Below are 27,552 nucleotides of genomic sequence, written 5' to 3'. Positions count from 1 at the left end.
GTCATTCGAATGAATCCTCGATCAGATCCGAATAGCCTTTGTTATATATCATCTATCATTCGAATGAGCCTCTGTCATTCGAATGAGTTTTTGCCATTCGAATGAGCTTGCTGTAATCCATTTTTTTCATTCGAATGGGCTGCTGTTTCATCCAAATTGTTTCCTTATGCTTCCTCAATCATCCAAATAGTATCATATGGCATCCGAATGACTTCTAATAAATTCTTAATGCAAGTCTTAAATTTAAAATAAATATTCAATAATTCAAATATTGAATTTTTATGCCAAGATATGATAAAAATCCAATATGCCATACCTATACTCAGAAATATCAAAATAATTGTGCCTCAATGTGGTTGGTAAAAAAATCATATACCATGTTTAGTAGTTAATTATAACATAATTAACATTATTTTGTGAGATTATGTGCATACACATTGGTATAAGCATTGAGCATGACTTTCTATGGAGCACTACATATTGTGTGCTAGCATGTATGTGAGCATTGCATTATGCGCACCAGGCAGCTAGTCCGCGGGGATCCCACCAGTTTTCAGTTGCAGTTTGTGTGTCGCTCGCCTGATGTCGACCAGGGAGCTAGGGGCATATTGCCCAAAGTATATGCTTATAGTTTTTATGTTTGCAGGACACAGATTAGTCAGGTATGTATTACAGTTATGTGGTACTATGTGCCAAAGTTGCATACCTGCATTTAGTTATAGTTTATGTGCATTACATCTTGTAAATGCTATCCAGTGATTATTATATCTCTCAGTATAAGTTCAGTAAGTATTTTATCAGCACCGATATTCTTCGATTCAGCTTCAGTTATTTTTTCCAATCTATTACTTGCTGAGCTTTGTAGCTCACCTTGTACTTTTCACCATTCTAGGTCTTAGTGGGGGAGTACCAAATGTGGGGCCTAGTAGAGTGTCCAGTAGTGTGTGTACATGGAGCCGCTCAAGACCAAAGATGTCTGGGAGTTTATTAGTTGGTGTTTTATTAGTTTAGGTTTATTTTATATTTCAGTTTAAGGATTTTCCCTTAGATGTAGTTTATGGTTTTCAGTTGATGTTGACTCTGAGTTTTATTTCAGTTGATTGAGATATTCAATATTTGTATCAGATTTTAGTTTATCAGTCAGTTTATTTTATTTTCCCGTAGCACCTCTTCTCGGGCAGTTCTAGGAGAGGGGGTGTTACAAACCTTATCTCCCTTTGGCCACGTATTCTGATGTCGCCTTTCCGGATTTCCTTGATACCAAAGGGAGGGGCGAGCTGGTAGTTGCAAAGCAAAGACTCGTAGAACTCGTAGTTGTCTTCGTCGGTCTTTGCTTCCAAAGCCGCCTGAAGATCTTGTGCCTTGGAGATAGTTAGTTCAGGCTGCCCCCTGGTGACGTTTGTAAAATCAGAAAGACGTCCGTGAATCAAAGATAGGAACAGCTGAATTGATGTTGCAAGTGCCAAAAAAAAAAACAAAATCTCTCTACTTACTCGGTACAAGAACAAAACTAAAGTTGTTAAGGTCTTTAAGAGAGGAACAGGACAGGTAGAACCATTGGCACTTGTAGTCTCCAACATTGGACCTGCCTTTGGCCCTTCCTTGAGACAAGACTCTCTTGCAATCCGAGGAGCGAGCTGCTGTTAGTGTAGGTGCTCTAGACCCAATCAGATTGGGCAAATTGTACACTGACATTTGTAATCATATTTCTAATTTAATCAATTGTTATTTTAGGAAACTCTTTCTTTTATGACGACCCATCTTCATATTGACGTCATTACGTCTGTTTGTTCTTTTCCCGTGAGAACCTACGATGGAACAACTTCTTGCCGAAGTGTCCCACTTAACCATACGTCCGCTTTTCTGGTTTAAGCTAGAGACCGTGTAACGCCCCGCTCCCACCTACGGGTGTTACTCACGAATAATCAGTTTATTATTCACACGCTAGGGCAAAGATGATGAGACGGCTACGTTTCAACGGGAAACGACCTAGGTGGGATCTAGGCTTTGCCCTCTCTTCGCTCCACTCGAGGGTCAGGGAATTATCAAAACGACTCATTAAAAACCCGAAATCTCGCAATCGTCACCCCTTCTCCAGCTCTTTAATGAAGAGCTAAGGGTGATCTCCTAGGATCGAAAGAAATAAGCTAACTCACTAGCTCCAAATAAATTATGGCATAACGCCTTAATTATAAGAAAATAATTTTTCTTTTCTTTGCTCTAACCATTAACCCATTTATCTCACTTCCAATTCCTTTGGAAAATATTTGGATTAATATTTCTTTGGAAAAATTAAATAAATTTTCCTCATTAAATCTCCATTGATTTTCCCTTTAATTATTTCAAAATACCATAATTTTTCAACTATTAGGAAATTAATTTTTGAAATACAAACCTCAAGCATCCCCATCCAATTACAAAATTTAAGGAAAATACTCTATTATTTTAATTTCCCAAATTATAGAAATTTTTCCCACAATTGCCCCAAATTTATATTAATTTAATAATTAATTTGGAGGCTAAAATACTCATTTATTTATTTATTTAAATATAATTTATTTTAGAATTTCCAAAATAACATAATATATTTAAATAAACAGAAAAAGAAAATAAAATAAAATAATAACCAAAAAAACAAACAGCAGCGCGCGGGGGGGGGGGGGGGGTCGTGCGACAGCAAGTCGCGCCCCACAACTCGGGCCTCGCGCACGCGCGCGCTGGCCTCGCGCACCGGCCGCGCGCCATGCCCGCAGGCCGTGCGCGCGCCCTGGCCGCCCGCGCGCACCTGCTGCGCGCGGCCGCGCCAGCCGCGCCCAGGCGCACCCCTGGCTGCGCCCAACACACTGCCTCTTTTTTTTTTTTTTTAAATATTTTTTTTTCTTTTTAAACTTAAATTTTTCAGAATGCTTTTACACTACAAATGGCTTCCAAAACATTCAAGTTTGCCATAATACATCCATATTAAGCATTCATTACATATTTAACAAAATAAATACAATATCAACCCCTAAACCCACAAAATACATACACTTCACATGCATTTATCCTTTCTTCATTACCTTCAACCTTGCAAAACTCATTTTCTTTTAGATGATTCTTCACCTACATAGAGGTCAAAGGACCTTATGAGTCAATGCTCAGTAAGGGTGCTATGCAAATGTATATGAAACATGAGAATATGAACATGTAATGCAAATGCAATGCATATTATGGGCAGTCCTCCATGCCCTCATAACCACTTAGGTTAAGGCACCAACTAACCCCTCTCTGATCACTAGTCCTCCTTATGGCCATAGGTCCACTAGAACACAAAACATGCAATAAGACCTTTACATGCAAACTCATTAAAAACATGTACATATGCAAGCAAAACCCCCACTACTTAGGGTTATCCCTTACCTTGTTTTCTTTGAAGCTTCAACACTTCCACAAGCCAAGAATCTCTCTTAGACTTTAATCACCCTTAAGGAAAAATAATAAGGAATTTTTAGCTCTTATATATAAGCATTCAAACTATTTCAAGAGAAGGAACTAGGTTTAATCCTAGCCATTGATTTTAGGAGAACACTTCTCTAGACTCAAAGAAAACACAAATCCAAGAGACTTTGTCTCCTTGAATCTCATCCATTGATCTTTCTTTGGAGACTAAATCTCCTCCCTTGGATCAATCCCAATTTCTCATAATTCTCCTATTTTTCAAATATTTAAATAATGACTAATTTCAAGATTGACTAATTTTCCAATTTTCCATTTAATTTAAATCCATAACTTTTCAAGCAATTAATGGAACTAAAAATAATTTCTTTTTGATTTAAATTTAAAGGCTCTTGAAAGACACAATCCATTTACTTTAACATTTATTTAAATCTACCATTTCCCACATAAATGCTTGACTATTTTCCATTTAATATGGAATTTCTTTTAATTCCCTCCATCATGGCCCTCATTAATTCTTGGGAAACTAATTTATTTTCTTTTTGCATTTATTTAAACATCACTCTTGATTCATAAGATCATGCCATGTGTCATCAAATTCTCTTAATTAAATAAATCCTTGTTCTCCAAATTTAATTAAATCTCATTCCATAAGATTTTGCCAAGTGTCACAAATCTAGCCATACTTGTTTTTCCAATTTAATTCCTAATTATCCATGCACTTAATCAAGAATTAAATTCTCCAAAAATCAATTCTCCAATATAAATAATTTCTCCAAAAATAATTTATCTTCCATTGGGATGGAACTTCAAATTACCATTTTGCCCCTCCTAAGACATCCAATATATCATGGCATTTTCTTTAATTCAAGGGCAATTATGGAATTTTTCATAGACTAATACTCTCTTAAATGATAAAATTTATCATGACTCATCAAGGGTATTACAATCCACCCCTCTTAAAAGAATTTCATCATCGAAATTTCATTTCCATTAATGCAATGCATCAATACATCAAAGCTACTCTTCCATTACATCAACAAATAATTTAGGAAATTGGCGCTTTAAATCTTCTTCTAGCTCCCATGTTGCTTCCTGATCAGAGTGATGGTTCCACTAAACTTTAACTAATGGAATTGATTTGCTCCTCGACCTCTTTTCCTTGCGGTCCAAGATTTTCACTAGCCTCTCAATATAGGTTAGGTTTTGACGAACCTCAACCTCTTCCTCTGGAATTTCCATTCTTGGATCTGGTATGAACTTCCGCAATTGAGACACATGGAACACGTCATGAAATCCAGCTAATTCGTTGGACAAGGCCAATCGATAGGCCAAAGGACCTACTCACTCAATGATCCTATACGGTCCCATAAACCTCGGGCTAAGCTTCCCTTGCTTTCGATTCCTCATTGATGGTCTTTGTGGTGAGATCCGAAGAAATACCCTATCCCCTTCTTGAAACTCCAAATCTCGCGTACGGTGATCTGCATAGTACTTTTGGCGATCTTGAGCAATCTTCATACACTTTCTCGCCACATCAATCTTCTCAGAGGCTTGCTGCACTAATTCAGTCTTGGCCAACTGCCTTTCACCCACCTCAAGCCAACACGAAGGCGATCGGCAACGCTTGCCGTACAAAGCTTCATACGGCGCCATGCCGATGCTACTCTAATAGCTGTTATTATATGAGAATTCCACCAACGGCAAGTACTCATCCCAATTTCCTCCAAATTCCAGGACACATGCCCGCAACATGTCTTCCAAAACCTGGTTCACCCTCTCAGTCTGGCCGTTTGTCTGGGGGTGATATGCAGTACTAAAATTCAACCTCGTTCCCAATTCCTCTTGCAAACACGTCCAAAATCTCGACAAAAATTTTGAGTCTCTATCAGACACAATGCTGACTAGGGTCTCGTGCAGCTGCACAATTTCCTGAACATAAATCCGTGACAACTCTTCCGCACCTTGACCGGTTCGAACAGGTATAAAATGAGCCGACTTTGTTAGCCTGTCGACCACAACCCACATCGAGTCTTTCTTCCTTGCTGTCCTAGGCAATCCCACGATGAAATCCATGGAAATGTGCTCCCACTTCCATTCTGGTATCTCTAACGGTTGCAACAATCCCGCTGGCCGCTGATGCTCGATCTTAATACGCTGGCATGCGTCACACTTGGCTACATACTGAGCCACACTTCGCTTCATTCCAGGCCACCAATAAACTTCTCTCAAGTCTTTATACATCTTGGTTGCCCCTGGATGAACAGTGTACTTTGATCGATGCGCTTCATCTAAAATCTTTTGCCTTAATTCTTCATTATTAGGAATATAAATTTGCCCGTTCATCCTCAAGATTCCATCTCTAAACTCAAAACCTATCTTCACTGCCCGACCCTTCTCATCCACCCATTGGCGAAGCCTCCGATCCTCCCTGGTAGCCTGCCGTATCTCCTCCCACCAACCTGGCTGAATTCGCAGACTAGCCACCATGGACATACCGTTCCCAGGCGTTACACCCACCGTTAGGCTACTGAACACTTCTATCAGCTGCCATTCCCGCATCATCATCTCGGCCGCGACTGCAAGATCCCTACGACTAAGGGCATTTGCCACAACATTTGCCCGCCCTGGATGATAATGGATGGTGCAGTCGTAGTCCTTTAAGAACTCCATCCATCGACGTTGTCTCATGTTCAGCTCTTTTTGGGAAAATATATACTTTAGGCTTTTATGATCGGTGTATATTTCAAATTTCTCACCGTACAGATAATGTCGCCAAATCTTCAGGGCGTGGATAACTACAGCCAATTCCAAATCATGGACCGGATAGTTCTTCTCATGAGGTCGTAATTGACGCGACCCATAAGCAATCACTTTACCATGCTGCATCAACACACAGCCTAATCCCGATCCCGAAGCATCACTGTGGACCACGAATCCTCCAGAACCTTCAGGTAGGGTCAAAATCGGCTTTGTGGTCAACCACTTCTTAAGTTCCTCAAAACTTTGTTCACACTTGTCATCCCATATGAACCTCGCTTTCTTCTGAGTCAAACGTGTCAGAGGCAAAGTAATTTTTGAAAATCCTTCAACGAATTGTCGATAGTATCCAGCTAACCCCAAAAAACTTCTTACCTTGAACACTGACCTCGGTCGGTGCCAGTTCTTAATGGCCTCTATCTTGGATGGATCCACTGATACACCGTCACTCGAAATTACATGGCCAAGAAACGCCACTTCCCTTAGCTAGAAGTTACATTTTGAAAATTTGGCATATAGCCTTTCGTCACGCAACTTTTCTAGCACCAACCTCAAATGCTCACTTTGCTCCGCCTCACTAGCTGAGTACACCAAGATATCGTCAATAAAGACAATCACAAACTGGTCTAGAAATGGTTTAAACACTCTATTCATGAGATCCATAAAAGTTGTAGGGGCATTGGTTAACCCGAATGGCATCACCAAAAATTCGAAGTGTCCATATCGACACCGAAATGCCGTCTTGGGGATATCCTCACTTCTAACTTTCAGTTGGTAGTACCCCGAGCGCAGATCAATTTTTGAAAATATTCTGGCACCTTTCAATTGATCAAATAACTCTCCAATTCTGGGCAATGGGTACTTATTTTTCACTGTCACTTTATTGAGTGTTCGAAAATCGATGCACAATCTCAAACTGCCATCTTTCTTCTTTACAAACAAAACTGGAGCTCCCCATGGGGAAATACTTGGTTAAATAAATCCCTTATCCACTAAATCTTGAAGTTGTACTTTAAGCTCCTTCAACTCAGCTGGGGCCATACGATAAGTGGGTATAGAAATTGGTGTTGTTCCCGGCAACAGTTCAATGGCAAACTCTACTTCTCGATCTGGAGGTAGCTCTGTTAAGTCCTTTGGAAAAACATCCAAGAATTCCCTCACTACTTCTACCTCCTCCAGCTTCATTTCTGACTTATTGTCCACCACCATAACATGAGCTATAAATCCATATGCTCCATTTTCCAACCATTTGCATACCTTCAAGGCTGATACAAATTTTAATTGCCTACCAAACCGTGGTCCCTTAAACTTCACCACTTTTCCCCCTGGACATCCCAATTCCACTGTCTTTCCCAAACAGTCCATACTAGCACAATAACGAGAAAGAAAATCCATACCTAGGATGACATCGAAATCATGCATCTCCATAAGTATCAAATCTATCTTAAATTTCTCGTCCTCAATATCCACATCACAATCTCGGACCACTAAATTAGTCTCGATAGTCTCCCCAATTGGGGATTGAATCTTAACTCCATACCCCATTATTGAGGGTTCAAGACCCAAACTCCTAGCAGACTCATTTGCTATGAATGAATGAGTGGCACCAGGGTCCACCAATGCATGTACAAGAGTAGTGTGGATGAAGAGTGTACCTTCCACAACGCTCGGGTCAGCATCAGCCTCCGCCTTTGTCAGCTGAAATACTCGTGCTGGTTGTGGGCCTGATTGTCCTTCTGGCTTCTTTCCTTGGTCAGACTTGCCTCGTTGGGGGCAGTTCCATGCATAATGTCCCCGCTGTTTGCAGGCATAGCATGTCACCTGCTTTTTGGCCGCTTCCTCAATCTTCAACGTTTTCCTCGAAGGGCAGTCTCTTGCGAAATGTCCAGCTTCTCCACAAACAAAGCAACCTGCTCCCTTGCTTTTGGTCCCACATTTATTGCCAGCATGCCTCTTCTGGCACTTCTTGCAATACCTTTCCTTTTTAAATTTGGCTCCTTCCGGCTTCTTGAATTGAGCTATTGGAGGGTTTGTTGATTTGTCTTTGCTCTCCATCTCTTTTTTCAAATCACTTCGGAGTTTCAGTTCTCCCTGAGCCATCATGTTTCGCTCAACAGTAATGGCCTTCTCAACTACATCATCAAAAGTGCGAATGTTCCACGCGTACAGTACTTGCTTCACTTCTTTTCTGAGTCCTTGGAAAAACTTCTGGGCCTTCTCAAATTCATCAGTGGTGTACATGGGTACATACTTTATCAGCTTGGAAAACTTGGCCTCGTACTACACCACAGACATATCATCTGTCTGGGTCAGCTTCAAGAACTCTTGCTTCTTCACCTCTCTCCAGTACTCAGGAAAGTACTTATCATTAAATGCAGTCTTAAACTGCTCCCAAGTAATAGGTGTCACCCGCACATCCTCGTTTTCTTGGACGGTATTTCGAGTCCTTAAGACTCCTGACATAGACTTCCACCATATCGCTGCTTCTTCTTCTAACATAAATGTGGCACATCTTACCCAGTGCTCTTCAGGGCACTCTAAGTGTTCCAGCAGTTTTTCAGTTTGCTCCATCCAATATTCCCCGACACTTGGGTCCACTTTCGGGTCTCCTTTAAAGCTTGGCGGATGCAAATTTCGAAACATCTTTAGCCAATTTGTAGTAGGGGTTTCTGGTCTGTTCATTGAACTCATCATCATTTCAACAAATCTTTCAAACGACCTGTCACTACTCTGCACCCCTGAGCTGCTTCCTTCTGGGATGTCTCGAGATGAAGACTGGGCTTGGCCCCTTTTTCTGTGAAGTCACTCTTCACGGCTCATCTGCATAATGGCACAAGCGACATTCATTTTTCTACTACACCATAGCCACACATACATATATAACACAAGTTTCGAGCAATGCCATACAAGATGAAGTTTCCAACATAACTTATTTATTTACATAAACAAGACACAGGCTTACAAAAGAGCTTTCCCCTTTACAAAATGATTTCAAAGAGAGGAAAAGCTTATAGTCATCATGAACCAAAGCCACACAAAACAAAATACATCATGTTTCCCCCCCACCAGCCCCATAAAACCCAACCCTCATAGCTCACCAGTCATCTAACATGACCTAGCCCTACCCGTGGCCTCCACATCGCGACCATCGCCATTAGGCCCACATGGCCCATCAACTGCATAACTACTCTGAGGCCTACCCGGGATAACCCCGCCTCGGAGCTTTAGGCTAACCGGGTGGCTATAGTAGATGCCAATCAGGGACTCGGACTCCTCCGAGGGGTCCTCATAAGGGGCTTCGGGAGAGTCTACCTCCCTATTAAGGTCTTTCTCTGAATCATCTATGGTCTCATTGCTTCCCACACTCTCTTCATCTAGTCCCGCATGCCCACGGGCGACTTCTCTAGACTGCCACATGTCTGTCTCCCGTTTCATCTCAATGAATAAGGCAAAGTTTTGGGACACTCTTGGACGCCTAACAATCCTCCTCGCGTACCGCCTCCACTTGCCATGGAGTAATTCTTTCACATAGTGCACCTTTACTTCACCCAACAATCCAGGAGGTAAGGCCGTGCCCGGGGTCTCAGCAATGACGTCCTCCACCCTGCTAAGGTAGCGCTGGATGGACTCATCGGGTCTCATCATAGATATGGAAAAAGTCCACTGGGCCTTCAGCCTCCGGATATAGTCTCGCACTAGCCACACTGAACAAAATGGGGTTCGTCTCTCTATACCTACGCACAAAACACCACACCATAGATATCAACCCAAAGACATCACCGCCGCAACAATCATATCATCATAACTATGATGCCCAACAATCTTGAAAATCCTATCTCAAACTAAAACCATGCTCTGATACCAAACTGTAATGCCCCGCTCCGACCTACGGGTGTTACTCACGAATAATCAGCTTATTATTCACGCTAGGGCAAAGATGAAGAGACGGCTACGTTTCAACAGGATACGACCTAGGTGGAATCTAGGCTTTGCCTTCTCTTCACTCTACTCGAGGGTCCGGGAATTATCAAAATGACCCATTAAAAACCCGAAACCTCGTAATCGTCACCCCTTCTCAAGCTCTTTAATGAAGAGCTAAGGGTGATCTCCCAGAATCAAAAGAAATAAGCTAACTCACTAGCTCCAAATAAATTATGGCATAATGCCTTAATTATAAGAAAATAATTTTTATTTTCTTTGCCCTAACCATTAACCCATTTATCTCAATTCCAATTCCTTTGGAAAATATTTGGATTAATATTTCTTTGGAAAAATTAAATAAATTTTCCTCATTAAATCTCCATTGATTTTCCCTTTAATTATTTCAAAATACCATAATTTTCCAACCATTAGGAAATTAATTTTTGAAATACAAACCTCAAGGCATCCCCATCCAATTTCAAAATTTAAGGAAAATACTCTATTATTTTAATTTCCCAAAATATAGAAATTTTTCCCACAATTGCCTCAAATTTATATTAATTTAATAATTAATTTGGAGGCTAAAATACTCATTTATTTATTTATTTAAATATAATTTATTTCAGAATTTCTAAAATAACATAATATATTTAAATAAACAGAAAAAGAAAAGAAAATAAAATAGTAACCAAAAAAAAACAAACAACAGCAGGGGGGGCCGTGCGACAGCCAGCCGCGCCCCCCAGCGCGGGCCGCGCGTGTTCATGCTGGCCGCGCGCATGCATCTGCTGCGCGCGGCCGCGCCCAAGTGCACCCCTGGCTGCGCCCAGCACACTGCCTTTTTTTTTTTTTATTAAAAAAAATATATTTTTTCTTTTTAAACTCAAATTTTCCAGAATGCTTTTACACTACAAATGGCTTCCAAAACATTCAAGTTTGCCACAATACATCCATATTAAGCATTCATTATATATTTAACAAAATAAATACAATATCAACCACTAAACCCACAAAATACATACACTTCACATGCATTTCTCCTTTCTTCATTACCTTCAACCTTGCAAAACTCATTTTTCTTTAGATGATTCTCCACCTACATAGAGGTCAAAGGACCTTATGAGCCAATGCTCAGTAAGGGTGCTATGCAAATGTATATGAAACATGAGAATATGAACATGTAATGCAAATGCAATGCATATTATGGGTAGTCCTCCATGCCCTCATAACCACTTAGGTTAAGGCACCAACTAACTCCTCTCTCATCACTAGTCCTCCTTATGGCCATAGGTCCACTAGAACACAAAACATGCAATAAGACCATTACATGCAAACTCATTAAAAACATGTACATATGCAAGCAAAACCCCCACCACTTGGGGTTATCCCTTACCTTGTTTTCTTTGAAGCTTCAACACTTCCACAAGCCAAGAATCTCTCTTAGACTTTAATCACCCTTAAGGAAAAATAATAAGGAATTTTTAGCTCTTATACATAAGCATTCAAACTATTTCAAGAGAGGGAACTAGGTTTACCTTGCTAGCCTTTCTCTTCCTTCTCTTAGTCTTGATTTCCTTCTTGCTTCTTTCACTTCACATGTGGGGAAAACTTTGAACCAATTTCCCCACTCCCTATTTATATAACTTTTCTTCTCAATCCATGCCAAATCTCAAGATTGCATCCTAGCCATAGATTTCTTCTTCATTCAAGAGACTAAATCTCCACCTTTAAACACTAGCACAATCCTTGTGCTTCTCGCAAATTTAATCCTAGCCATTGATTTTAGGAGAACACTTCTCTAGACTCAAAGAAAACACAAATCCAAGAGACTTTGTCTCCTTGAATCTCATCCATTGATCTTTCTTTGGAGACTAAATCTCCTCTCTTGGATCAATCCCAATTTCTCATAATTCTCCTATTTTCCAAATATTTAAATAATGACTAATTTCAAGATTGACTAATTTCTCAATTTTCCATTTAATTTAAATCCATAACTTTTCAAGCAATTAATGGAGACTAAAAATAATTTCTTTTTGATTTAAATTTAAAGGCTCTTGAAAGACATAATCCATTTACTGTTAGTATAGGTGCTCTAGACCCAATTAGATTGGGCAAATTGTACACTGACATTTTTAATCATATTTCATATTGAATAAAGAGTTATTTAATTCTGCAAGAAGTCGTTCTATTAGTTTCTTGTTATTAATGTAATGATCGGATGAAACTAGATAGAAGTCCATATAATGTATACTGTGATTAATCTATAAAGATGTGAGATGATGCATCACCGTTTCTCGACATCATTAAATGTCCCAAGTCGTAGCAATGTCAAGAATGGACATTGACAATTGCGGTAAGACTTGTATGTGCTATGTTTTTGCTATGTGATAGCAATGGGGGACTCACACCCATAGGCATGGGGATGCCTAGACAAGTACATAGGTGACCAATATTGGAGAACATGTCACTGGACATGACTCGCCATGAGAATCCATTTTGGTTAAATGTTGATGGAATTCTCATACGAGATGGGTGTAACTAATCCTTGGACCTGAGGTTGTCACGGTCATCTCATAAGAAGACCGATATGTTTTGACATCGTTTCGATGGGCCTAGATAAAGGCTGCACGTGGGCGATCGTTGGGCATATTGTGAGGCTTATGGAGATGGGTGCGTAACTAAGATGGGACTTGTCTATCCCTTGATAGAGGATGATGTATCTAAGGCGCCTTCGGTGGATATTCACTTTAAATCCATGGCCATGGTGAAAGAAATCATTAAGGAGTTATTGATTCACTTTCTATTAAGTGAAGATATTCGGATAACCGAAGAAAGACTTATGTGATCATAATCAAGCAACACATTGCCAACTTGAGATTACATAGGATACATTGACGAGGGGATTGAATTACACGGTAACCATGCTCGTGAAAGGTTATTTGCGGATTATGAATCCTTCTGAATAATTGGGTAGGCATGATGCCTTGCTAGACGCTAATCTTGTCTTATGTGTTCGTACCGACACATTGCCAACATATTCGGGAGCCTAATGAGTCATACGCAATAGGCACGGTCCCTGGCTTAAGCTAGGAAAGCGGACGTATGGTTAATTGGGACGTTTCGGCAAGAAGTTGTGCCGTGTGGGTTCTCACGGGAAAAGAACAAACAGACGTAATGACGTCGATATGACGAGGGGTCATCATAAAGGAAAAGGTTTCCTAAAATAGCAATTGATTAAATTAGAAAGTAGTTTCTAACTTAATGATTAAATTAGAAAGAAGTTTCTAATTTAATAATTTGGGCTTAATTTAATACTTGGGCCAAATAAAGTATTTGGGCCAAATATTAAATTAAATTAAATATTTGAGCTAAATTAGATTTGGGTCAAATATTAAATAATAAATATTATATTTGGGCTAAATAAGATTTGGGCCAAATATTAAATATTAATTATTTGGGCTTGAATTAGATTTATGCCACATATTTATAAATGAATTTGGGCCACTTTAATTTCTAGTTGGACTAGGATTAATGGGCTAGCCCAATCCATGTCTCCTAGGGTTTGGGAAAACCCTAGGAGGTTGCTTCTTTATAAATAGCCCTTTATGGGATGCCCAAATTATGCCTCTTATTTTTTTGGTTTTCAAGAGTTGAAAATCAATTATTTTCCCGTCCATTCATAAGCTTTGTTAGGAGAAGGAGATAGCACTCCCATTCCGCTCTCCTCGCCAACGGACGCGCGCCGCGCATCACAAGTTAGAGGCCGGACATTTGGACGGCTTGAATCCGCAAACGACTTAAAAATCTAAAGGTTAGATTTACTTTATTATGTATGTGATTGTTTGATTTCGACATTGATCCAATCGCCGGGATCGGGGTAGGGTTCAAAATTTTGAACTACGCTGCTTGCCCCGTAGCGATCTTGCTTTACTTTCATTTACTTTAACATTTATTTAAATCTACCATTTCCCACATAAATGCTTCACTATTTTCCATTTAATATGGAATTTCTTTTAATTCCTTCCATCATGGCCCTCATTAATTCTTGAGAGACTAATTTCTTTTCTTTTTGCATTTATCTAAACATCACTCTTGATTCATAAGATCATGCCATGTGTCACCAAATTCTCTTAATTAAATAAATCCTTGTTCTCTAAATTTAATTAAATCTCATTCCATAAGATTTTGCCAAGTGTCACAAATCTAGCCATACTTGGTTTTCCAATTTAATTCCTAATTATCCATGCACTTAAACAAGAATTAAATTCTCCAAAAATCAATTCTCCAATATAAATAATTTCTCCAAAAATAATTTATCTTCCATTGGGATGGAACTCCAAATTATCGTTTTGCCCCTCCTAAGACATCTAATATATCATGGCATTTTCTTTAATTCAAGGGCAATTATGGAATTTTTCATAGACCAATACTCTCTTAAATGATAAAATTTATCATGACTCATCAAGGGTATTACAGACCGTTCCGATTGCGTATAACTCACTAGGCTCTCGAATATGTTGACAATGTATTGGTACGAACACATAAGACAAGTTTGGCCTCTAGCAAAGCATCATGCTTACCCAATTATTCAGAAGGATTCATAATCCGCAAATAATCTTTCACGAGCATGGTTACCGTGTAATTCGATCCTCTCGTCAATGTATCCTACGTGATCTCAAGTTGGCAATGTGTTTCTTGATTACGATCACATAAGTCTTTCTTCGGTCATCCGGATATCTTCACTTAATAGAAACTGAATCAATAACTCCTTATTGATCTCTTTCACCATGGCCATGGATTTAAAGTGAATATCCACCGAAGGCGCCTTAAATACATCATCCTCTATCAAGGGATAGACGAGTCCCATCTTGGTTACGCACCCAATCAGATTGGGCATGTTGTACACTGATAATTGTAATCATGTTATTATTTGAATAAGGAGTTATTCAAATTCACAAGAAGTCATTCTATTAGTTTCTTGTTATTATTTTAATAACCTAATGAAACTAGATAGAAGTCCATATGATGTATACTGTGATTAATCTATAAAGATGTGAGATGATGCATCACAGTTTCTAGACATCATTAAGCGTCCCAAGTCGTAGCAATGTCAAGAATGGACATTGACAATTGCGGTAAGACTTGTATGTGCTCTGTTTTTGCTATGTGATAGCAGTGAGGGTCTCACACCCATAGGCATAGGGATGCCTAGACAAGTACATAGGTGACCAGTCTTAGAGAACATGTTACTAGACATGACTCGCCATGAGAATCCATTTTGGTTATATGTTGATGGTATTGTCATACGAGATGGGTGTACCTAATCCTTGGACCTGAGGTTGTCACGGTTATCTCATAAGAAGACCGGTATGCTTTGACATCATTTCCATGGGCCTAGACAAAGGCTACATGTGGGCGATCGTTGGGTATATCGTGAGGCTTATGGAGGTTGGTGTATAGCCAAGATGAGACTTGTCTATCCCTTGATAGAGGATGATGTATCTAAGGCGCCTTCGGTGGATATTCACTTTAAATCCATGGCCATGGTGAAAGAGATCAATAAGGAGTTATTGATTTACTTCCTAATTAAGTGAAGATATCCGGAAGACCGAAGAAAACTCATGTGATCATTATCAAGCAACACATCGCCATACTTGAGATCACATAAGATACATTGATGAGAGGATCGTATTACACGTTAACCATGTTCGTGAAATGTTATTTGCTGATTATGAATCATTCTGAATAATTGGGTAGGCACGGTCCCTAGCTTAAACTAGGAGAATGGATGTATGGTTAAGTGGGACACTTCGGTAAGAAGTTGTGCAGTCGTAAGTTCTCACAGAAAAAGAACAAATAGACGTAATGACGTCGATATGACGAGTAGTCGTCACAATGGAAAGAATTTCCTAAAATGACAATTGATTAAATTAGGATGGAGTTTCTAATTTAATAATTTTCTATTTGTTGGAGTGGCAAATAGAAAATAAAATAGATTTTGGCTTAAGTTAATATTTGGACTAAATTAGGTTTGGACCAAATATTAAATATTATATTTGGATTAAATTGGATTTGGGCCAAATATTAAAATAAATATTATATTTGGATTAAATTGGATTTGGGCTAAATATTAAAATAAATATTTTATTTGGACTAAATTGGATTTTGGCCAAATATTAAGTATTATATTTGGACCAAATTAGATTTGGGCTAAATATTAAATATTATATTTGGGCTTGAATTAGATTTGGGCCAAAATATTATATTTAAACCTATAAAAGGATTAGGTCATTTAATTATATTTCTAGTTGGACTAGAATAAGCCCACTTAAGATTCTAATTAAATTAGAATTAATGGGCTAGCCCAATCCATTAGGGTTTTAGAAACCTTAGGATATTTAACTATAAATATCCCTTTATGGGTTGCCCCAAAATAAAAAAGGGGTTTTTGGTGTCATTTTTCAAGAGTTGAAAAACGTATTGCCGTTCACTCTTCCCCGTTTCTTTTGGCATCAATACGAAATGAGGACGTTCTTTTTCCATCCATACATAAGCCGCGAAAAGGAGAAGGAGGTAGCACTCCTATTCCGCTCTCCTTACTAACGGACGCGTGCTGCGTATCACAAGTTAGAGGCCGGACGCTTGGACGACTCGAATCCGCGAACAACTAGATTTATTTATTTGTTTGTGATTGATTTGATATCGACGTTGATCCAATCGCCGGGATCGGGGTAAGGTTTAAAAATTTTGAATTACGCTGCTTGCCCCATAGCGACCTTGCTTTACTTTCAGTGGTATCAGAGCCATCGTCGAAATATTTCAATTCCTTACGTGCGGATTTGGTTATGTTGTTATTTTTGAAATAATCAAATAATTGTTGTGTTTGTATTTTTTTTTTATTGCAAAACGTTTTTGGTGAAAGGGCAAAAGTTTGTGTAGGACACGAAAAAGCGAAAAACGAGGTTCGGGGTGCATACGGATGCACCGGGGCGTTGAAAGATGGTATCAAGCGGGGCCCGCGTGGGCTAGGCACGGCCTGGACGCGCGCAGGACCTGGCTAGGCACGGCCTCCCGCACTGGGGCGCAGCCTCGAGCGCGCATGGTGCGGCTACGCGCGCAAGGCACTGCCGGGGGCTAGCGCGACTCGCGGGTACGACCTGCGAGTAGCGCGTGGCCCACGGGTGCAACCCGCGACCCGCGCGCAAGCGCGGCCGACCTGCGTGCACTTTCGCGGCCCCGGTGGCCTGTGCTCGCCCCCCAGCGGGCCTTGCCGCACGCCCTAGCAGCGGCCCATGCGCGCGCCAGCTACGGCCCATGCGCGACCAGCACGCCCCAGCCGCGGCCATTGGTCCTTTTGGGTTGGTAACATGTGTGACATGCTGCCCGGCCGCCTCTCGGCCCCTCCCGCTCCCTCGGGCTTCGGTTTGACCCTTCCTCGAGGTCCCCGTGAAGCACCCGGGTTGACCCTTCGGTGGCCCAGTGCGTTCCGTACCCTCAGGTGGGGCCTGGCCAAATTGTTTCGCTATTTTTATTATTTTTATCCAATCCATAAGTATATAACACCTATGGGCGGTGATTAAAAATGGGCCAGGGCCGTTAATTGGATTATTTATTAATTATTGGGCTGCTAGTGTATGTATGACATGCATTGGTTGATCCAAGACTTGTTGAGCCTTGTTAGTTAAACTAATGGATGGAGCCCAAGACCAACACAATTAAAATAATTTTGTTTTTTCCAAAAATTATACAAAATTTCAATTTATTGAAAGTGTTTCATTAAGTTTGAAATAGATGCGACAATTAATTAACATAATTGTGAATGAATCAATTAGATTGATTGCATGGGTGTATGGTATGGATCGAGTCGACCATTTATTTTATGTTGGGAATGAATGCTTGTAAATTTGGTTTTTGAAATAGGGACTGCGTGTCCTGCCTCTCTTATACTCTGATATACATTCTCTTCTCATCTCACTCCCCCCGAATGTAACTCGGGGTTTCTGATTCTATGTAGTGTATGTAGAATAGAATAGAGTAGCGATAGTTGTAGTTTGTATGAAAAGCAAGAGATGGAGCTAAATTGAAGACAAGATTCGAAGACCAACGAAGGCTAGGAGAATGTGCTTGAGAAGCAAGATGTGATTCTTCACCTAGATTTGACCCGCTAGCTTTCCTTCTATGGCTCGAGGGGGCTAGCCGTAGTTATCCATACCATGCACCGGTTTGAGTCATTTATTATGTATGATTAATTTGATTAATTGCATGTGTTGAGACGTAAATAAATAAATGATAAATCCCTCATAAATATTAAGCTAACTTGCCTTCCATCATTATGAAGGGGGATAGGACCTTGTTGGACATGGTCTGGTCCATAATAAGTCGCATTGAACTCCCTATTTTATTTTTGGGGATACGCACTCCTCACCGCGATCTTTGTTTTGAACATGGTTCCAAGTAAATCAGTTACTTAGACTCCATATTAGATATGGAAATGAAAGAAGCCAAATTTGTCTTCACTTAAGATTTGGGGTTGTCAAATTTATGTTAAACGTGTTGACAGTAATAAGCTACAACTCAAATCGATGAGATGTCTGTTTGTGGGATATCCAAATGGATATTACTTTTACCACCCATATGAACAAAAGGTGTTTTGTTACCAGGCATGTAGTATTCCTTGAGAAGGAATTCTTAGATGCTGTGGCTAGTGGGAGGAATGTTAAGCTCGAATAAGATTCGAGGCGAACCACAAACAAATACTCCCCTCCAGGAACCCGAGAAAGATAAGACACAAGAAGTTGTGTCAACTCCCCAACCTTCTACACAAGAACCTCATAGGTTGATGAGGGTTCATCGCGAGCAAGAGAGATATGGATTTCTCATCTCGGCACATGGAGATGTACTTCTTGCTGAGAACGATGAGCTTATTACCTATGATGAGGTAATGTCTGACATTGATTCTGGGTTATGGCAGATGGATGACAAAACAACTTTCCTTAAAGGAAACCTGGTTGAGGATGTGTATAAGACATAGCCTAACGGTTTTATTACTCATAAACATGCAAATAAGATTTGCAACTTGCAAAGGTCCATTTATGGACTAAGCTAAGCATCCCTCAGTTAGAATCAATGTTTTGATGAAAAGATCAAAAAGTTTGATTTTTCACAAAAGGGAAGTTGATCCTTGTGTTTACAAGAAGGTTAGTGGGAGTGTGGTGGTCCTTTTAGTCCTATATGTGGACAATATATTGCTCATAGGGAATGGTGTTCCCATGATGCAATTAGTTAAAATATGGCTTTCAAAATATTTTCTCCATGAAGATTTTGGGAGAAGCAACCTATATTCTGGGAATAAGGATCTATAGAGATAGATCTAGGAGGTTGCTAGCACTCTCCCATAGCGCGTACATTGACAGGGTGCTAAAGAGGTTTAGCATGGAAGATTCTAGGAGGAGAAGTCTTCCCATGTCACATGGAATACATCTCTCCAAGGCTATGTGTTCGAAGACACAAGATGAGAGAGATAGGATGAGTCGAGCACCATATGTCTTGGCTATTGGGTCGATCATGTATGCCATGTTATGTACAAGGCCTGATATCGCATATACTTTGAGCATGTGTAGTAGATATCAAGCTGATCCAAGTGAGAAACATTGGATTGCTGTGAAAAATATTCTTAAGTACTTGTGAAGTACTAAAGAGATGCTTTTTTCCATATGGAGAAGGAGAGCATACCTGAAAGGGTTCACGGATGCTAGTTTCCAATTCGACCATGATGATTTTAAATCACATATAGTCGAAATTTATATTCTGCCTATATGGCGGGGCCATGAGTTGAAAGAATTCCAACAAGAGATAGTGGTAGATTCAACAACTAGAGTCGAATACATAATAACCTTCGAAGCAGCTAAGGAGGTTGTATGGATCCGTAAGTTCATTGATGAACTTAAAGTGGTGTCCAGCATTGTTGATCCAACAATAGTTATTGGGACAACAATGAAGCCATCGCATAAGCGAAGGAACCACGGTCTCATCAACGGACCAAATTTGTATTGTGACATCACCATATGATAATGGAGATTATCAGCTGAGGTGACATATATAGAGAAAGTGTCGACGGATGACAACGTCGTAGATCCCTTGACTAAAGCTCTCTCCAGGAGAAACATAAAAGTCATGTTCAATCATCAGGTATAAGATACATGAATGATTGACTTTAGTGCAAGTGGGAGATTGTTAGTGTAGGTGCTCTAGACCCAATCAGATTGGGCATGTTGTACACTGACAATTGTAATCATGTTATTATTTGAATAAGGAGTTGTTCAAATTTAAAAGAAGTCATTCTATTAGTTTCTTGTTATTATTTTAATAACCGAATGAAACTAGATAGAAGTTCATATGATGTATACTGTGATTAATCTATAAAGATGTGAGATGATGCATCATAGTTTCTAGACATCATTAAACGTCCCAAGTCGTAGCAATGTCAAGAATGGACATTGATAATTGCGGTAAGACTTGTATGTGTTATGTTTTTGCTATGTGATAGCAATGGGGGTCTCACACCCATAGGCATGGGGATGCCTAGACAAGTACATAGGTGACTAATGTTGGAGAACGTGTCACTAGACATGACTCGCCATGAGAATCCATTTTGATTATATGTTGATGGAATTCTCATACGAGTTGGGTGTAACTAATCCTTGGACCTGAGGTTGTCATGGTTATCTCATAAGAAGACCGGTATGCTTTGACATCGTTTCCATGGGCCCAGACAAAGGCTGCATGTGGGCGATCGTTGGGTATATCATGAGGCTTATGGAGATTGGTGCATAGCCAAGATGTGACTTATCTATCCCTTGATAGAGGATGATGTATCTAATGCGCCTTCGGTGGATATTCACTTTAAATCCATGGCCATGGTAAAAGAGATCAATAAGGAGTTATTGATTTACTTTCTAATTAAGTGCAGATATCCGAAAAATCGAAGAAAACTTATGTGATCGTTATCAGGCAACACATCGCCATACTTGAGATCACATAAGATACATTGATGAGAGAATTGTATTACACGTTAACCATACTCGTGAAAAGTTATTTGCAGATTATGAATCCTTCTGAATAATTGGGTAGGCATGATGCTTTGCTAGAGGCCAATCTTGTCTTATGTGTTCGTACCGACACATTGCCAACATATTCAAAAGCCTAATGAGTCATACGTAATAGGCACGGTCGCTGGCTTAAACCAGGAGAGTGGACGTATGGTTAAGTGGGACATTTCGACAAAAAGTTGTGCCGTCGTAGGTTCTCACGGAAAAAGAATAAATAGACGTAATGACGTCGATATGATGAGTAGTTGTCATAAAGGAAAGAGTTTTCTAAAATGGCAAATGATTAAATTAGGATGGAGTTTCTAATTTAATAATTTTCTATTTGTTGGAGTGGTAAATAGAAAATAAAATAGATTTGGGCTTAAGTTAATATTTGGACTAAATTATATTTGGGCTAAATATTAAATATTATATTTGGATTAAATTGGATTTGGGCCAAATATTAAAATAAATATTATATTTGAACTAAATTGGATTTGGGCCGAATATTAAATATTATATTTGGATCAAATTAGATTTGGGCTAAATATTAAATAATATATTTGGGGTTGAATTAGATTTGGGCCAAAATATTATATTTAAACCTATAAAAGGATTGAACTATTTAATTATATTTCTAGTTGGACTAGAATAAGCCCACTTAAGATTCTAATTAAATTAGAATTAATGGGGTAGCCCAATCCATTAGGGTTTTAGAAACCCTAGGATATTTCACTATAAATATCCATTTATGGGTTGCCCAAAATAAAAAAGGGGTTTTTGGTGTCGTTTTCAAAAGTTGGAAAAACGTATTGCCGTTCACTCTTCCTCTTTTCTTTTGGCATCAATACGAAATGAGGGCGTTCTTTTTCCGTCCATACACAAGTCGCAAAAAAGAGAAGGAGCTAGCACTCCTATTTCGCTCTCCTTTCCAACGGACCCGTGCCGCGTATCACGAGTTAGAGGCCGGATGCTTGGACGGCTCGAATCTGCGGACGACTCGATAATCTAAAGGAGGAATAGGACCTTATTGGACATGGTTCGGTCCATGATGAGTCGCACTGAACTCCCCATTTCATTTTGGGGATACGCACTCCTTACCGCGATCTTTGTTTTGAATAGGGTTCCAAGTAAGTCAGTTACTCAGACTCCATATGAGATATGGAAAGGAAAGAAGCCAAATCTGTCTTTCCTTAAGATTTGGGGTTATGAAGCATATGTCAAATGTGTTGATAGTAATAAGCTAGAACCTAAATCAATGAGATGTTTGTTTGTGGGATATCCAAAAGAAACAAATGGATATTACTTTTACCACCCACAAAAACAAAAGGTTTTTGTTGCCAAGCATGCGGTATTCCTTGAGAAGGAATTCTTAGATGCTGTGGTTAGTGGAAGGAATGTTAAACTCGATGAGATTCGAGGTAATCCACAAACAGATACTCCCCTCCAGGAACCCGAGGAAGATCAGGCACAAGATGTTGTGTCAATTCCCCAATCTTCCACACAAGGACTTCGTAGGTCAACGAGAGTTCGTCATGAGCTCGAGAGATATGGATTTCTCATCTCAACACATGGAGATGTGCTTCTAATTGAGAATGACGAACCAAATACCTATGACGAAACAATGTCCGACATTGATTCTAGGAAATGGCTTGATGCCATGAAATCTGAAATGGATTCCATGTACATTAACTAAGTATGGACTTTGGTTGATCCACCTAAGGGTATTAGACCCATTGGGTGTAAGTGGGTCTTCAAAAAGAAGACTGACATGGAAGGCAATGTACAGACGTACAAAGCCAGGCTGGTGGCCAAAGGTTTCAGTCATACAAGGAGTTGACTATGACGAAACCTTCTCGCCTGTAGCAATGATAAAATCCATTCGAATTCTGCTTGCAATAGATGCCTATCATGACTATGAGATTTGGCAGATAGATGTCAAAATAGCTTTCCTAAAATGGAAACCTGATTGAGGATGTGTATATGACACAACCCGATGATTTTGTCATCCAAGAACATGCAAATAAGATTTGTAAGTTACAAAGGGCCATTTATGGTCTAAAGTAAGCATCCCGGAGTTGGAATCAACGTTTCGATTAAACAATCAAAGAGTTTGATTTTTCACAAAACGAAGATGATCCTTGTGTTTACAAGAAGATTAGTGGGAGCGCGATGGTCTTTTTAGTCCTCTATGTAGATGATATATTGCTCATAGGGAATGATGTTCCCATGTTGCAATCAGTTAAAAAATGGCTTTCAGAAAATTTCTCCATGAAGGATTTGGGAGAAGCAACCTATATTCTGGGGATAAGGATCTATAGAGATAGATCCAGGAGGTTGCTAGGACTCTCCCAAAGCGTGTACATTGACAAGGTGCTAAAGAGGTTTATCATGGAATATTCTAAGAGGGGGAATCTTCCCATGTCACATGGAATACATCTTTCCAAGGCTATGTGTCCAAAGACACAAGATGAAAGAGATAGAATGAGTCGAGCACCATATGCCTCAGCTATTGGCTTGATCATGTATGCCATGTTATGTACGAGGCTTGATGTCACATATGCTTTGAGCATATGTAGTAGATATATCAAGCTGATCCAAGTGAGAAACACTGGATTGCAGTGAAGAACATCCTTAAGTACTTGAGAAGGACTAAAGAGATGTTCTTGGTATATGGAGAAGGAGAGCTTACTGTGAAGGGGTTCACGGATGCCAGTTTCCAGTACGACCATGATGATTTTAAATCACAGTCGGGATTCATATTCTGCCTGAATGGCGGGGCAATTTGTTGGAAGAGTTCCAAACAGGAGACAGTTGCAGATTCAACAACCGAAGCCGAGTACATAGCAGCCGCCGAAGTAGCTAAGGAGATTGTTTGGATCCGTAAGTTCATTGGTGAACTTGGAGTGGTGCCTAGCATTGTTGATCCAATAACAGTGTATTGTGACAACAATGGAGCCATTGCACAAGCGAAGGAACCACGATCTCATCAACGGACCAGACATGTATTGTGGCGTTACCATCTGATAAGAGAAGTTATCAACCGGGGTGACATGCGTATAGAGAAAGTACCGACGGACGACAACGTCGCAGATCCCTTAACTAAACCTCTGTCCCAAGAGAAACATGAAAGTCATGTTCGATCATCAGGTATGAGATACCTGAGTGATTGGCTCTAGTGCAAGTGGGAGGTTGTTAGTGTAGGTGTTCTAGATCCAATCAGATTGGGTAAATTGTACACTGACATTTTTAATCATATTTCATATTGAATAAAGAGTTATTTAATTCTACAAGAAGTCGTTCTATTAGTTTCTTGTTATTAATGTAATGATCGGATGAAGCTAGATAGAAGTCCATATGATGTATACTGTGATTATTCTATGAGATGATGCATCACAGTTTCTCGACATCATTAAATGTCCCATGTCGTAGCATTGTCAAGAATGGACATTGACAATTGCGGTAAGACTTGTATGTGCTATGTTTTTGCTATGTGATAGCAATGGGGGTCTCACACCCATAGGCATGGGGATGCCTAGACAAGTACATAGGTGACCAATGTTGGAGAACGTGTCACTGGACATGACTCGCCATGAGAATCCATTTTGGTTATATGTTGATGGAATTCTCATACGAGATGGGTGTAACTAATCCTTGGACCTGAGGTTGTCACGGTCATCTCATAAGAAGATCGATATGCTTTGACATCGTTTCGATAGGCCTAGATAAAGGCTACACGTGGGCGATCATTGGGCATATCGTGAGGCTTATGGAGATGGGTGCGTAATCAAGATGAGACTCGTCTATCCCTTGATAGAGGATGATGTATCTAAGGTGCCTTCGGTGGATATTCACTTTAAATCCATAGCCATGGTGAAAGAGATCAATAAGGAGTTATTGATTCAGTTTCTATTAAGTGAAGATATCCGGATGACCGAAGAAAACTCATGTGATCGTTATCAAGCAACACATTGCCAACTTGAGATCACATAAGATACATTGACGAGATGATCGAATTACACGATAACCATGCTCGTGAAAGATTATTTGTGGATTATGAATCCTTCTGAATAATTGGGTAGGCATGATGCCTTGCTAGAGGCCAATCTTGTCTTATGTGTTCGTATCGACACATTGCTAACATATTCGGGAGCCTAATGAGTCATACGCAATAGGCACGGTCTCTGGCTTAAACCAGGAAATTGAACGTATGGTTAAGTGGGACACTTCGGCAAGAAGTTGTGCCGTTGTCGGTTCTCAAGGGAAAAGAACAAACAGACGTAATGACGTCGATATGATGAGGGGTCGTCATAAAGGAAAGAGTTTCCTAAAATAACAATTAATTAAATTAGAAAGAATTTTCTAATTTAATAATTTGGGCTTAATTTAATACTTGGGCTAAATAAAGTATTTGGGCCAAATATTAAAATAAATTAAATATTTGGGTTAAATTAGATTTGGGTCAAATATTAAATAATAAATATTATATTTGGGTTAAATTAGATTTGGGCCAACTATTAAATATTAAATATTTGGTCTTGAATTAGATTTGGGCCAAATATTTTATAAATGGATTGTGGCCACTTTAATTTCTAGGTGGACTAGGATTAATAGGCTAACCCAATCCATGTCCATTAGGGTTTGGGAAACCCTAGGAGGTTGCTTCTCTATAAATAGCCTTTTATGGGATGCCCAAATTAAGCCTTTGATTTTTGTTGGTTTTCAAGAGTTGAAAATCGATTCTTTTCCCGTCCATTCATAAGCCTTGTTAGGAGAAGGAGCTAGCACTCCCATTCCGTTTTCCTCGCCAATGGACGCGCACCGCATTTCACAAGTTATAGGCCGGACACTTGGATGACTTGAATTTGCAAATGACTCGAAAATCTAAAGGTTAGATTTACTTTATTATGTATGTGATTGTTTGATTTCGACGTTGATCCAATCGCCGGGATCGGGGTAAGGTTGAAATATTTTTAACTACGCTGCTTGCCCCGTAGCGATCTTGCTTTACTTTCAGCTGCCATATAATACAGCCTATCCTTGGTACCTTTGAAAGAGTAAAGATACCTCAGCACTCTAGGGGTTGGAAAAGGAAGTTTGCTCTTTTTGAAAAGAATGGCGAGAGAGGTTATTTGGGCGTACGAGTTGGGAGTCAGTTGGAAAGGAGCGAGCTTAAGGCTGTTTAGAATATCTACGAGGTAGGGCTGGAGTAGACATCTAAAACCAAATTCTAAGTGCTGGGGGCTAATGCTAATAAATCCCATGGGAGGAAAAGCTGCTTGGTTGTCAAGAGAAGGGACCATCAGACGAGTCCCACAGGGAAGGCGGTACATCGCAACATGCAACGTCAGTTCGTCAATTGTCAGCCTCGAGGGGTACCGCTCGAAGATCTCACAAGCCGCACGCTCCTCGACAGATCGCTGGGATAGTACGGGGGTGGTACGCTGAAGAACTCTCTCAGTGACCTCTGAATGAGATGAAGCCACGTCTTGAGTAGTCCACGGCAGCATCACTCTTCTTTGCTTCGAAGAGCTGGAGGTGTCATCGCCCTCTACCCTGTGGTCGCGGCTCTTCTGACTTGATGTAGACATCTAAAAAAAGGGGGGGGGGGAGAGAGAAGAAAGGAGAAAAAGAAGGGGAAATAATCAGAATGTCGAACCAAAGCTCCTAGAGACACCTTCTACCTATCAGGTCGCGCGCTTCACAACAGGGAATGACTTGAAAGAAAAAGGGGGCTGAGGTTTCTAAGATTGTTAAACCTCCTGAGATAAGTAAAGCCTATACCCATAAGCCGCACCGCCATAGCCGAGTGGCAGGGCATGGAGGCAGAAACAATGGAAAGAATGAAAATAGAGTCGAAATATATTAAAGGAACATGAGGAACTTACAATTCTTGAATCGGTGGCTACAGAAGCAGAAGAAGAAAATCAGTTGAGAAACGGGGGCAAAGAAACTTCGAGACCGACAGCAATGGAGTCTTGCAGTCAAGAGAACGAAAGTTGCAGGAGTGGGGAAAATTTTTGGAATAGAATGGTGAAAAGGGTGCAAAGTAGTCCCTTTTCCCTTTTGTATAGTTTAGGACAGCCACCGTTGGATAAAGAGACTCATGAGCTTCCCCAGATCCAATGGCGGTGCGCAAAAATGTGGAGACTACGGACATGATGATTGGCAGTTACGGGAAGCGTGTGCATTAAATGCGCCACGGACAAGATGTGCTGCATGAAACAGCATGATTTGAAATGATTGGGTAGGAAGTTGAAAAGATGTACTGACAGCTGGAGTGGTGGGTGCATGTCAGCTCCCAATCTGAAGATTGCATTGCGAGTTGGGGGGCTCAATGTTACGGGTA

Source organism: Diospyros lotus, chromosome 7 (assembly GCF_014633365.1).
Source record: "Diospyros lotus cultivar Yz01 chromosome 7, ASM1463336v1, whole genome shotgun sequence".
Lineage (NCBI taxonomy): Eukaryota > Viridiplantae > Streptophyta > Magnoliopsida > Ericales > Ebenaceae > Diospyros > Diospyros lotus.
Note: the sequence above shows the minus strand (reverse complement) of the source record.